General features: G+C 39.1%; 1 long non-coding RNA gene across 1 annotated transcript; it reads right to left on the bottom strand.

Annotated features, from left to right (window-relative positions):
- Positions 1 to 9,517: 9,517 nt before the first annotated feature.
- Positions 9,518 to 10,728, bottom strand: LOC111901515 (uncharacterized). The gene is made up of 4 exons (XR_008229987.1): positions 10,535 to 10,728; positions 10,254 to 10,443; positions 10,032 to 10,185; positions 9,518 to 9,787 (listed from the first exon to the last, which is right to left on the bottom strand). It is a non-coding gene; the product is annotated as an uncharacterized LOC111901515 (long non-coding RNA).
- Positions 10,729 to 11,807: the final 1,079 nt, after the last annotated feature.

The following is an 11,807-nucleotide window of genomic DNA, read 5'->3' as shown; positions in this document are numbered from 1 at the left end:
GACGATGGAAGTACTCTTGACCATAACTGTCCTTACTACCTCCACCCTTCCAACTATCCGAGACAAATGAATGTTAAGATGGATTGACCGAAAACAACTATCTTGATTGGGTATAGGAGATGGAAAACTTCTTGTTTGCTAAGAACAAGATAGGGTTTATTGACGGGACTATCAAGAAACCATAGAAGGCCAATGCCAATCACTTGGAATGGATGCGATGCGATGTAATGATCAAAGGGTGGCTCACCATGGCTTTGGAGAAAGATATACGAGGAAGTGTGAAATACGCCAATTATGCTACAGAAATATGGTCAGACCTCCAAGAATAGTTTGGGAAGGAAAGTGCACCCTGTGCATACGAGCTTAAACAATCTATTTCTAAAACCAGACAAGATGGAATGATGGTTTCGACTTATTACACGAAACTTCATGGACTATGGGATGAAATGCAATCTTTTCTTCCCACTCCAAAGTTCCTGTGTAATAGTTGTACCTGTGGTCTTGGGAAGGCACTCAAGTAACTTCGTGAAAAGGAAACTTTACGAGTTTCCTATGGGTTTGGATGGTGATTTATTCGTCATTAGAACCAAAATACTTGCTATGAAGCCCATCCCGTCACTAGGAAATGCTTGCGTTTGGTAGCCAAAAACGAAAAACAAAGATCCATAACCAGTGGAAAAAGAACCACTAATGAAGCTGTTGCATTCCAAGCATCTGTGAAGCGAAGTGTTAATTCCAACAAAGCCATATATAAAAGTGAAAAACCCACTCGTCACTGTGATTTCTTTAACAGAGATGGACACACACACGTGAGGGATGTTTCAAGTGAATTGGCTATATAGAGTGGTGGACGGGGAAAAATAAACAGGAAAAAGGAATACCGGAGGCAGCATGTGCAAAGTTAACAACAACTTCGTCGGGGACCTAAGAAAAGAACAATACAAACAATTTCTAAAGCATTTTACTTTGGAAAGTGAGACGACACAACGTGATACACCTTGAACGGCCAACATGGCAGGTAAATCTAATCGTGATGATGAATGGATTGTCGACTCAGGATGCACATAACACATAACGCATAGATCATACATTCTTGAAGTAAGAACCGGTTCAAGCAAAGAGATACCTGTTACTATACCAAATGGAGAAAATGTACCGGTTGAAGGAAGAATGAATCACATACTGGTAAATAGAACAAAAGTGCAAGATATTTTGCATGTTCCAAAATATAATTGTAACCTTCTATATGTTAGTAAAATTTTGAAGGATTTAAAGTGTTCCGTAACTTTTTTCCCTGATTTCTTTGTCATGCAAGGTGCAACATCCCAAAAATACCACCCAATTTTTTTTTGGAAACTTTACTAAACCATAATATCAAATATTAGAAGATAAAAACTATGAATCATGTATCTCAAAATGTCATAATAAATTTATCAAATCGAAACTAGTGTCAGGATCATATCAAAATATCAGAGTCTAACTCCCAGGCTAAATTGTGGTGTGTGCCATGCCATCATCCCGAGCCCTTCCCTTTGCTAGCTGAAGTACCTGAAACCACAAACTAAAACTGTAAGCATGAATCTTAGTGAGCTCCCCCAAACTACCACATACCATACAATAACATATAAGCACATACTGGGCCTTGCCCGCTACATCGGACCGATGTCCGGAACTGACTAGGGCCTCGCCCACTGCATCGGACCGAAGTCCAGAATTGCATCGGATCGAATTCCGGAACTAACTAGGGCCTTGCCCACTGCAGCAGACTGAAGTTTGGAACTGCATCGGACCAAAGTACGGAACTAACTAGGGCCTCGCCCACTGTATCGGACCGAAGTCCGGAACTGCATCAGACCGAAGTCCAGAACTAACTAGGGCCTTGCCCACTGCATCGGACCAAAGTCCAGAACTAACTGATCATAGCATAACATAATTAAGGCATATAACATAAACATATATATTACATATTGCATCGGACCATAGTCTGGAACACATAACACATAACCTGCCTGTGTCACAAAGACATCAAGCCTTCTGAAATACTACATCAGACCGTAATCCGGAACTACTACTAACTAAACATGCTGGCATTGTGGCCGTAGACCCGTTCCTACTAGAAGGAAAACTCACCTCGTAAGGCGGACTGTTGAAATGCTGATCGGGAACTGTCTGACTGCTGCTCCGGCAACTCCCCGACTACAATTCCCAGAAGATAGTTAATCAAACAATGATAACTAATCTTAGGGTAAAATGACTATTTTACCCCTAGTCAAAGTCAACAACCAGTTGACCTGACTCGCAGAGTTGGGCCGTCAACTCGTCGAGTCCCTATCTTTCCTTCTATTTCCTTACCCAACTCTACTCGCCGAGTTTAGCCACACTCGACGAGTTGCTCTTCCTTATTGATCTCGTGCCAACCTTCATTCGACTCGCCGAGTTATATGATCAACTCGTCGAGTTCACCTTCAACATAAGAACACGTCCAGTCTGTGACTCGCCGAGTTGTATGAACAACTTGTCGAGTCTGTTCTTACGGGTAAGGAGATTACCTTGGACTCGCCGAGTCAGGGGGTAGACTCGCCTAGTCCCTCTAAACTCAGATCCATGACTTAACTGATGGGTTTTATACAAACAATCCTATGTGTGCATGATACCCTAGATTTGGATTTATGTTTTGCTATTAGATACACAACATTATGAACACAAGAATAAAACCCTAAAGTACAATGCTATTTTCAAAATTAATATACAACGTTAGATTACATACCTCTTGTTGTTATATTGCAATAACAACTTAAATCTTCAAACCCTTAGTCTTGAAAGCAAGCACCACAAGTGTAGTGCCTCTAATGGCTCACAAACACCACAAGCAATTGGAGAGGCTTTAGAGAGAGAAGGGAAGAGGTGGGAATTCTTCCTTGGGACCTCTTAGGAGTATGTACTCGAATTCTCAAGGCCTAGGGGTCTTTATATAGGGTTTAGATTAGGGTTTCAGTCCTTATCCTTATCCAGTTGCTTGCCCATCAAGCAACCACAAGATAAGCCTTGAAAAAACCTTATCTCTTGGAATTTGGACAATTTAAGGATATTCTTATCCTTGAATTCGTCCATCCTTTAATAAGGATAACTATTGCCTTATCTTGCAACTATGTCATAATTAGAATTCAGCCCCTCTAGTTTAATTAATTACACTTGATCACAAAATTAATTCCTAATTAATTATTGACCAATATTAATTAAACAAATATGATTTCTCCTTTAATATATTATTCTTATAACATATTAATAAATCATAATAACCTCTCTCTCTATTTAATTTCTCCAGCCAAGTTTCTTTGGTGAAGGAAACCCAAAAGGACCATGCACAATCGGGTCAAGTACTTACCAAATATGGTTACGGGCTTAGACACTAATCCAACAGTCTCCCACTTGGATAAGTCTAGTAACCACAAATGCAATGTAAAACTCGATTGGAAATCGTAGCTCTCAAAGACGCTGTCAAATTCTGATCTTATCAGTAACCTGTCCTTTAGATAAGGGATCGTATAGTCCTCTGTTTAGATATTGTGCAGACAATCTCATGGAACTAATTGTCAAGCAGTTGGTTTCTCGATCTCAGATTCATTTGACATAGAACTTAATTTGAGCACATCAATTCAGTCCTGACCGGGCCCGGCACATAAGTCAAATCAAATCATCGAGCGGCCGTGATATCGCTTTTACCCTCTTAGGATAAAAGTAACAGATAAACTTCGACTTATATGCATTCACTTATCCACTAATCAACTATACACAACAATGCGTTTTATAACATCAATTTACTGATGCGGTTTCACATTATCAATGCACAATCAATTAGTAAATAATAAACCATATATCTAGGTTTTAAGACCATATGATATTATCGTCTTGCGATCACCTTTTTTTTATCACATTCCATAAGGTGATCCCAGCAAGCGCGGGTTTATTCCAATGCTCAAAACTTGTTCATATGCACTCATGAACGTTGCAGCAAACCTTTGCTATGTCTAACACCTTTTAGAAACTCTACATACCAATTCATGACAATCTTCATTCATACCTACTTCCAACATATGAACGATTGTGGACCATTCGAATAATTCGATTATTCTTAATAACTCAATTATTCAGGAAGTCAAAACATGCAAATTGAAACAATAGTTAAACAATTAACACAAGATAGTAACTTTACTTATAAATAATACTCCTTTATTTAATCATCAAATGTCAATTACATTTATCTATTATATGTTTCTAAAACTATCTAATCTAAACTAGTATCATCCTTCAGCTCAATGCTCCTAGCGTGCTGCAAGTGCTTAACCCTACTCAGTCCCTTCGTAAGCGGATATGCTGGGTTATCTTCTGATGATATCCTCTTAACCACGAGGTGTCCTTCTTCTACTTGATGTCTAATAAAGTGATACTTTCTGTCGATATGCCGAGATCTACCATGATCCCTCGGTTCCTTGGTCAAGGCAACCGTTCCTTCATTATCACAGAAAATTTCCATATGCTCCTTTATGGTAGGCACAACTCCAAGGTCACCAATGAAGTTCTTCAACCATATCGCCTCCTTTGACGCTTCGCTCGCTGCAATGTACTCTGATTCGCACGTTGAATCAACTACAGTTTCCTGCTTGGAACTTTTCCAAGTTACCGCTCCTCCATTTAGGGTAAAGACCCAGCCCGTCTACGAACGGTAGTTATCCCTGTCGGTCTGAAAGCTGGCGTCACTATACCCTCGCACCTTCAAGTCATCACTCCCTCCGAGGACTAAAAACAATTCTTTGGTCCTCCGAAGGTACTTAAGGATATTCTTAACCGGAATCCAATGGGCTCTGCCAGGGTTCCCTTGATATCTACTAACCATGCTTAAAGCAAAGGCTACATCAGGGCGAGTAAGAGTCATAGCATACATGATTGAGCCAACTGCGGAAACGTATGGAACTTGGCTCATTTCTGCTATCTCAGCTTCGGTACTCGGACTTTGAGTCTTACTCAACTTGGCATTACTTTGTATTGGTAATTCTCCCTTCTTCGAATTTTCCATACTAAAACGTTTTAGTACTTTATCTAAGTAAGTGTTCTAACTAAGTCCTATTATTCTCTTACTTCGTTCTCTCACTATCCTTATTCCCAAAATATAGGAAGCCTCTCCGAGGTCCTTCATAGTGAAACACCTCCCGAGCCAGGACTTAACCTCCTGCAGTGTCGGGATGTCGTTTCCTATGAGTAGTATGTCATCGACATACAAAACGAGGAAGCTAACTATACTCCCACTGGCTTTGACATATACACATGATTCATCTTCGCTTCGTACAAATCCAAACTCTTTGATTTTCTCATCGAAACAAAGATTCCATCTGCGAGACACTTGCTTAAGCCTATAAATGGACTTCTCAAGCTTGCACACTCTATTTGGATGCTTCGTATCGACAAAACCCTCTGGCTGAGCCATGTAAACATCCTCAGCCAACTTCCCATTAAGAAAAGCAGTCTTGACATCCATCTGCCATATTTCATAATCATGAAATGTAGCAATGGCTAGCATCACCCTAATAGACTTTATTTTCGCAACTGGTGAGAAGGTCTCATCATAGTCAACTCCGGGAGTTTGAGTAAAGCCCTTCGCAACCAATCGCGCCTTATATGTGTGTACATTTCCATCCACGTCGGTCTTCTTCTTGAAGATCCATTTGCACCCAACGGTCTTACGTCCGGGCACATTATCAACCAAATTCCAAACTTGGTTGTCATACGTTTCCCCTTCGGTAGTAATATGAAAACCATGAAACTAGGGTTGAACTCTAGCTCTTTCGGAACGTCTAAGAGGTAAGGACCCGTCAATCGGTTCAACCAGAGTTTCCTCCTCGGGTTGAGTGCTAGCAGTAGAGGTTCCTTTATCACTCGACTCTTGAATCTCTTCAAGCTCGATTTGCCTCCCACTGTCTCTTTGGCTTATGAGTTTTCGCTCTCGAAAAACCCCTCTCCTTGCAACGAAGACAACATTGTCACTCGGTCTATAGAAGAGATATCCAAAGGATTTCTGCGGGTAGACGATGAAAATACATCGCTCACTACAAGGTTCGAGCTTGTCGTGAGTATCTCGTCTTATGAAAGCCTCGCAACCCCAAACCTTGATATGTGCCAACAAGGGAGCTTTCCCTGTCCACATCTCATGAGGTGTTTTGGCAACCTTCTTCGTAGGGACTAGGTTAAGGATATGGGCGGCAGTCTCTAAGGCATACCCCCAGAAAGAGGTAGGTAGTGAAGCACGACTCATCATAGAACGAACCATGTCCAACAAGGTTTGATTACGCCTTTCTGCCACACCATTCAACTGCGGTGCGAAACGATTCCGCATTCTTTAAGATAATCGTGGAATTCATGACTTAGGTACTCTCCTCCTCGATCGGATCGAAGCATCTTGATTTTCCTGCCCAATTGATTCTCCACTTCATGTTTGAATTCTTTGAACTTTTCAAACGTTTCTGACTTTTTCTTGATTAAGCAAATATACCCATATATACTATAATCATTGGTGAAAGTCACATAGAAGCGGTTCACATCCTTTGTGGTAGATCTAAAGGGTCCACATACATCGGTATGTATGAGGTCCAATAAACCCTCACCCCTTTCACATGTACTAGTGAAGGGTGACTTGGTCATCTTTCCAAGTAAACAAGACTCGCATGTGTCATCTTCCCTAAGGTCGAATGACTCCGACACTCCATCCTTTTGGAGTTGGGCTATGCGCTTCTTGTTGACATGTCCAAGACGACAATGCCACAAGGATGCTTTATCCATACTATTAGAAGAATCCATGCATAAAACATCATTTCCTAGGTTATCTACAATCATAACAGTTTCATAAATTCCATTACATAGTATTGCTTCAAAATATAAGACACCATTTAGATAAGCACAAATAGAACCATTCTCATTATTAAAAGAAAATCTAAATCCTTGTCTAAACAAACCATGAAACGAAATGATGTTTCTTGCCATTTCTGGCGAATAGCAACAATTATTCAAATCTAAACATAAATCATTACTAAGCACTAAAGAATACACTCCAATCTTGGTCACAGGCGACGATCTTCTGTTCCCCATGATTAGATTTATTCTTCCATGCTCCACATCCCTATTTCTTCTTAGTCCCTGCAATTCAGAACAAATGTGGTAACCACACCCGGTATCAAGAACCCAAGAAATAGCATGAGGTGAATCATTAGATTTAATTGTATAAATACCTACGAAAGATGGCTTGATCTTTCCTTCCTTGATAGCTTGTAGGTATTCTGGGCAGCTTCTCTTCTAATGCCCTATTTTGTGGCAATGGTGGCACTCTGCCTCCTTTGGGTTAGGATAGGGGTAGCAGGATCAACTTTGGTTCCACTAGAAGAGGCACCATCTCGAGACTTAACTTTGCGATGGTTCTTAGACGAAGCCTTCCTCTTCTTTCCTCTTCCTTGCCTAATGGCCAAAACAGGAGTAGCGGGTGGATTGGGAGTTGGTGCAACAGACTTGTCCTTGAGGTTGCTCTCAGCAACCCTTAGGAGACCTTGGAGTTTGCTCAGGGTGACCTCTTCCTTGTTCATGTGGTAGGTCATCCGAAATTGGTTGTAATACAGAGGTAAGGAATGAAGCACCGTGTCGATAGCCAAATCTTCCCCAAAGTCGACATTCAACTTGCGAAGATGATCGACATACCTTTGCATCTTTTGCAGGTGCACGGTTAAAGATTCTCCATGAACCATCTTAGCGGAGATCATGTTAGTGAAGATCTCATAACGTTCCTGCCTCACGTTTTGATGGTATCTCTCCAATAAGTCTTGGTGCATTTTGTACGGATACATGTCCTCATAGGACTTTTGGAATTCGGAGTTCATTATGGCTATCAAGATGCAATGAACCTTCATTGCATCACGTTCATGAGTCTCAAAAGCAGTCATTTCAGCCGGAGTAGCGATTTCTGGGTTGATCTTCTCGAGCTTTTCATCAAGGACATACTCCTTGTCCTCGTAGCGAGCAATTGTGCGAATGTATCTTATCCATTCGCTAAAGTTCGTTCCATCGAAAGTAACCTTTTGGCAAAGGCTCATCAATGTGAATGAACTCGCAGCAGCGTTGTTTGTGTTCGACATCTACAAATAGAAAGGACAAAGATAGATTAGAATTTGAATCCCTAATTATCACCCAACATGAAAAATTAGGGCTAGGATCCAACAACATTATTTACATGTTAGAAAATGGATGCCGTAATCCAACATGCAAACAATTTGAAGGTAAGTGAATGACGATTCACTAATTCTCCACCATGAAAACCTAACTTTAAGTTCTAAATGTATTGAGAATTCCTAGGTTTCGATGAGATTCATTGAACTTTTCAATGGCATGTTTAAATCTCGATATGCCCCTCTCGTTTGTGACTGGGATACCGAGGATCACAAAGTGGGTGTGAATAACCATGCAAATGTACATGGTGCCGTCATTGTAACAATCACCTATTCGATGTGCCGGTAAACCACACACGCTCCATCGAACTATGATAAACAATGAATCACCCTTTACCACCTTTGCTTAGAACCAATTAGTGTGCCGGTAAACCACGCACGCTCCACTAACTTCTTAGCAAGGGTGCAAAGTGTAATTTCATGGGATTGCATCAATTCACTTTTCCTAAAGTAACTAGGATTGAGAATTTTGAAAAACATGTAGTTACTTTGTATTCTTATATTATACTCACTACAAGAAAAAAGGCCTTTTACGACGCTCATTGCGCGTCGTAAATGGCTCAGACGACGCGCAAATGCGTGTCAAGGAAGGCCATGTCATAAAGATAGACGACGCGCATTTACGACGCGCATTTACGACACGCATTTACGACGCGCGGTTACGACACGCAATGCGTATCAAGGAAGGCCCTGTCATAAAGGAAGACGACACGCATTTGCGTGTCGTAACCTTACGACGCGCGTGTTAATGACACGCAATGCGTATCAAGAAAGCCCCTGTCAAGAAAGGCCATGTCATAAATGAAGATGACACACATTTTTGCGTATCGTAATTTTTAATTAAAAAAAAATATATATATATATTTATGGATTTACTTATTTTCATATTAAATTTGCATTTTATGTCACATAATGGAAAATAAAATACCATATACAAATAATACAATGCATTGCACAAAAGTTAATGTTATACAAATAATCATTCGAATAGTAGACAAATGTAATACTACAAATAATCATTCCAATAGTAGACAAATGTAAGATTTCAACATTTTTTATATAATTAACTAAATTATTAGCCAAATTTCCTAAAATACCAACATACTTTTCTATGAAGAGCATTAACACTATTCTTTTCCATCAAAAACTTCAAAACCTGCATAATTAATTTAATGTTTAATCAGCTACAGGTCAATAAGGTAGGTTTAAGCAAAAGAGGTTCATAGTAGTAAGATTTTACTTACCACTGTTGTTAATGACATTGAAAGAAGCAGCCCAACAAACACCCCCTCAGAAGGATTATTACTAAATGAAACCACAAACAAAGTTAAAAAGTCAAGTATTTTGTGACAACCCCGGAACCAGGGGCAAGGCTGTTTTTACCCATGGTATGACCTAATACATGATAATAAAGACTTGTTTAACAAAAAGAAAAATGATTTCTCACGTGACATCACTATTAAGAATTGATGAAAGAGGGTACTCCACACTGTATTGCCAACAAGCTTGACACCAACACCTAAAAGCTGGAAAAAACAATAACATAAATAAAAATAAATATAAGATTTGAGATAACAGATGCATAATTCACATGTCTACTTTTACCAATTTATTTTATGCAACATATATGCAGCTGACATGAATGAATTATACAACAAGTTAGGAGTAAAATAAGGGATGGTTGCATATTTAGTATGATAAATAAAGAGATTTGTGGCATAAGGGTGCATAAATAATAAAAAGCAGAAAGGAAGAGGAAAGCTGACTTACATAATCAGCAAATTTCTGAATTGGTGCTTTTAACATAATACATAAGAGTGGTCCCGAAGGGATAGCTGGCAGCAAAAAATCTCAGGCAAAAAAAATTCCAGGAGAAAACAGTTAGTACCTCAAAAGCAAAGGTTTTATAGGGTTAGGCATGCACCTGCAAGACAGGGACTAAGATTATAAGTGATGTGAATGGGACATAGTAATTAAAGGAATTTTTGTTACCATTGTTCCATGCATAGTGGTTGGGGTAGAGTGTTTTTCCATCACTGTTAACACGGAAGGGTCCAAGTTCTTCCATGGCTCCATATCCAAACAACAAGCATCCTAGCCCAGTAGAATACCTTCATTAATAGTGGTTCGATCTTACTCTAAATTTTGGTGCATTTGGATGATGATCTTTAGAATCTCCATTCTGATTCATGAATATTCTAATTAATTTGGTATTGTAGAATGTAGATTGGTATCTGCATTATTAAAGTTCATAGGACTTACTACTGACTCACTTTTCTTTTTTTAATCATTAGCCTTATGCAGCTCTCAAAGCTAGAGAATATCTTGATAAGCCTGCAATACATGAGACAATGGTGAAGGTATGTAGATTATATTTTATATTTCCTACACAAATATAGACAACTGTATGCTGATGTCATTATGCAGGTTAGCGCTTATCTGCTTGGAGAATACAACCATCTTTTGGCCAGACGACCTGGGTGTAGCCCAAAGGACATTTTTGTCATTATACATGAGAAGCTTCCTCTTGTATCGTGAGTATTTCTATTTCTATACATCTATGTTTTCTTTTGTGATCATCATCTATTTTTTTTTTGTTTCTACAGGACTCCAACAATAATATCCATTCTTCTCTCAACATACGCAAAGATTTTGATGCACTCTCAACCACCAGATCCCGAATTACAAAACCAGATCTGGGTAATATTCAACAAGTGAGTTTATAATAAATAGGAGCTACACTTTTTTTTTGTATATGCAAAATTTGATAATATTTAATTTCACACACATTGACAGATATGAAACATGCATTGATACTGAGATACAACAAAGAGCTGTACAGCTATTCATTTTCAATAGCACACTTGCAAAAATTTTAAACTTTTAAAACCCATCTTAGAAGGACTAAAGGTTAGAAAGGAGAAGTAATGAAGCTATGAGTTGAGAAAAGAGTATTCACAGCAAGGTCTCTAAAACAGACCTGCTGTTCAAAACGGATTTACTCCAAAATCTAAAACAGAAACATAGCTTTAACTAAATTTTATAGAAAACTATGATTGTTCAGGATTCCAGAACTATAAAGAACTCCTTCTAACTCCAAAGGATGAATTAAATATGAATTTTACAAAAAGGTGTATCACTTCTATCTCCAACAAGACAGTCAAGTGAGGTTGGCCAATTCTACCCAACTTGTGAGTAGAATTCGTCCATACCAAAATTCAGAGAAGTAAAGGACATACAAATGAAAGTCTCAGAGTTGGAATTGAATGAAAAGCATTTCCCAAGCTCCGGATATAAAATTCACATTGTGGACAATCAAAACACTAGTAAAAGCTGGTGACTGCCCACTGATCTGGAATCTGGATCAATTCTAACCAATTTATAATTGGAAATAACACTCCATCTGCTCCAGATCTTAAATTCATAATATCAGGAACATATAGAAACTTGGAATCACTCTGGATCCTTTTCCAAGCCTTATAAATGATGAAAACAAAATGACATATCAGAACAGACCCGGATCAGACCTAACAGCAAAGATTCCAT

The sequence above is a fragment of the Lactuca sativa genome, chromosome 2 (genome assembly GCF_002870075.4).
Source record: "Lactuca sativa cultivar Salinas chromosome 2, Lsat_Salinas_v11, whole genome shotgun sequence".
NCBI lineage: Eukaryota > Viridiplantae > Streptophyta > Magnoliopsida > Asterales > Asteraceae > Lactuca > Lactuca sativa.
Note: the sequence above shows the minus strand (reverse complement) of the source record. Positions and strands in the feature narration are given on the sequence as shown.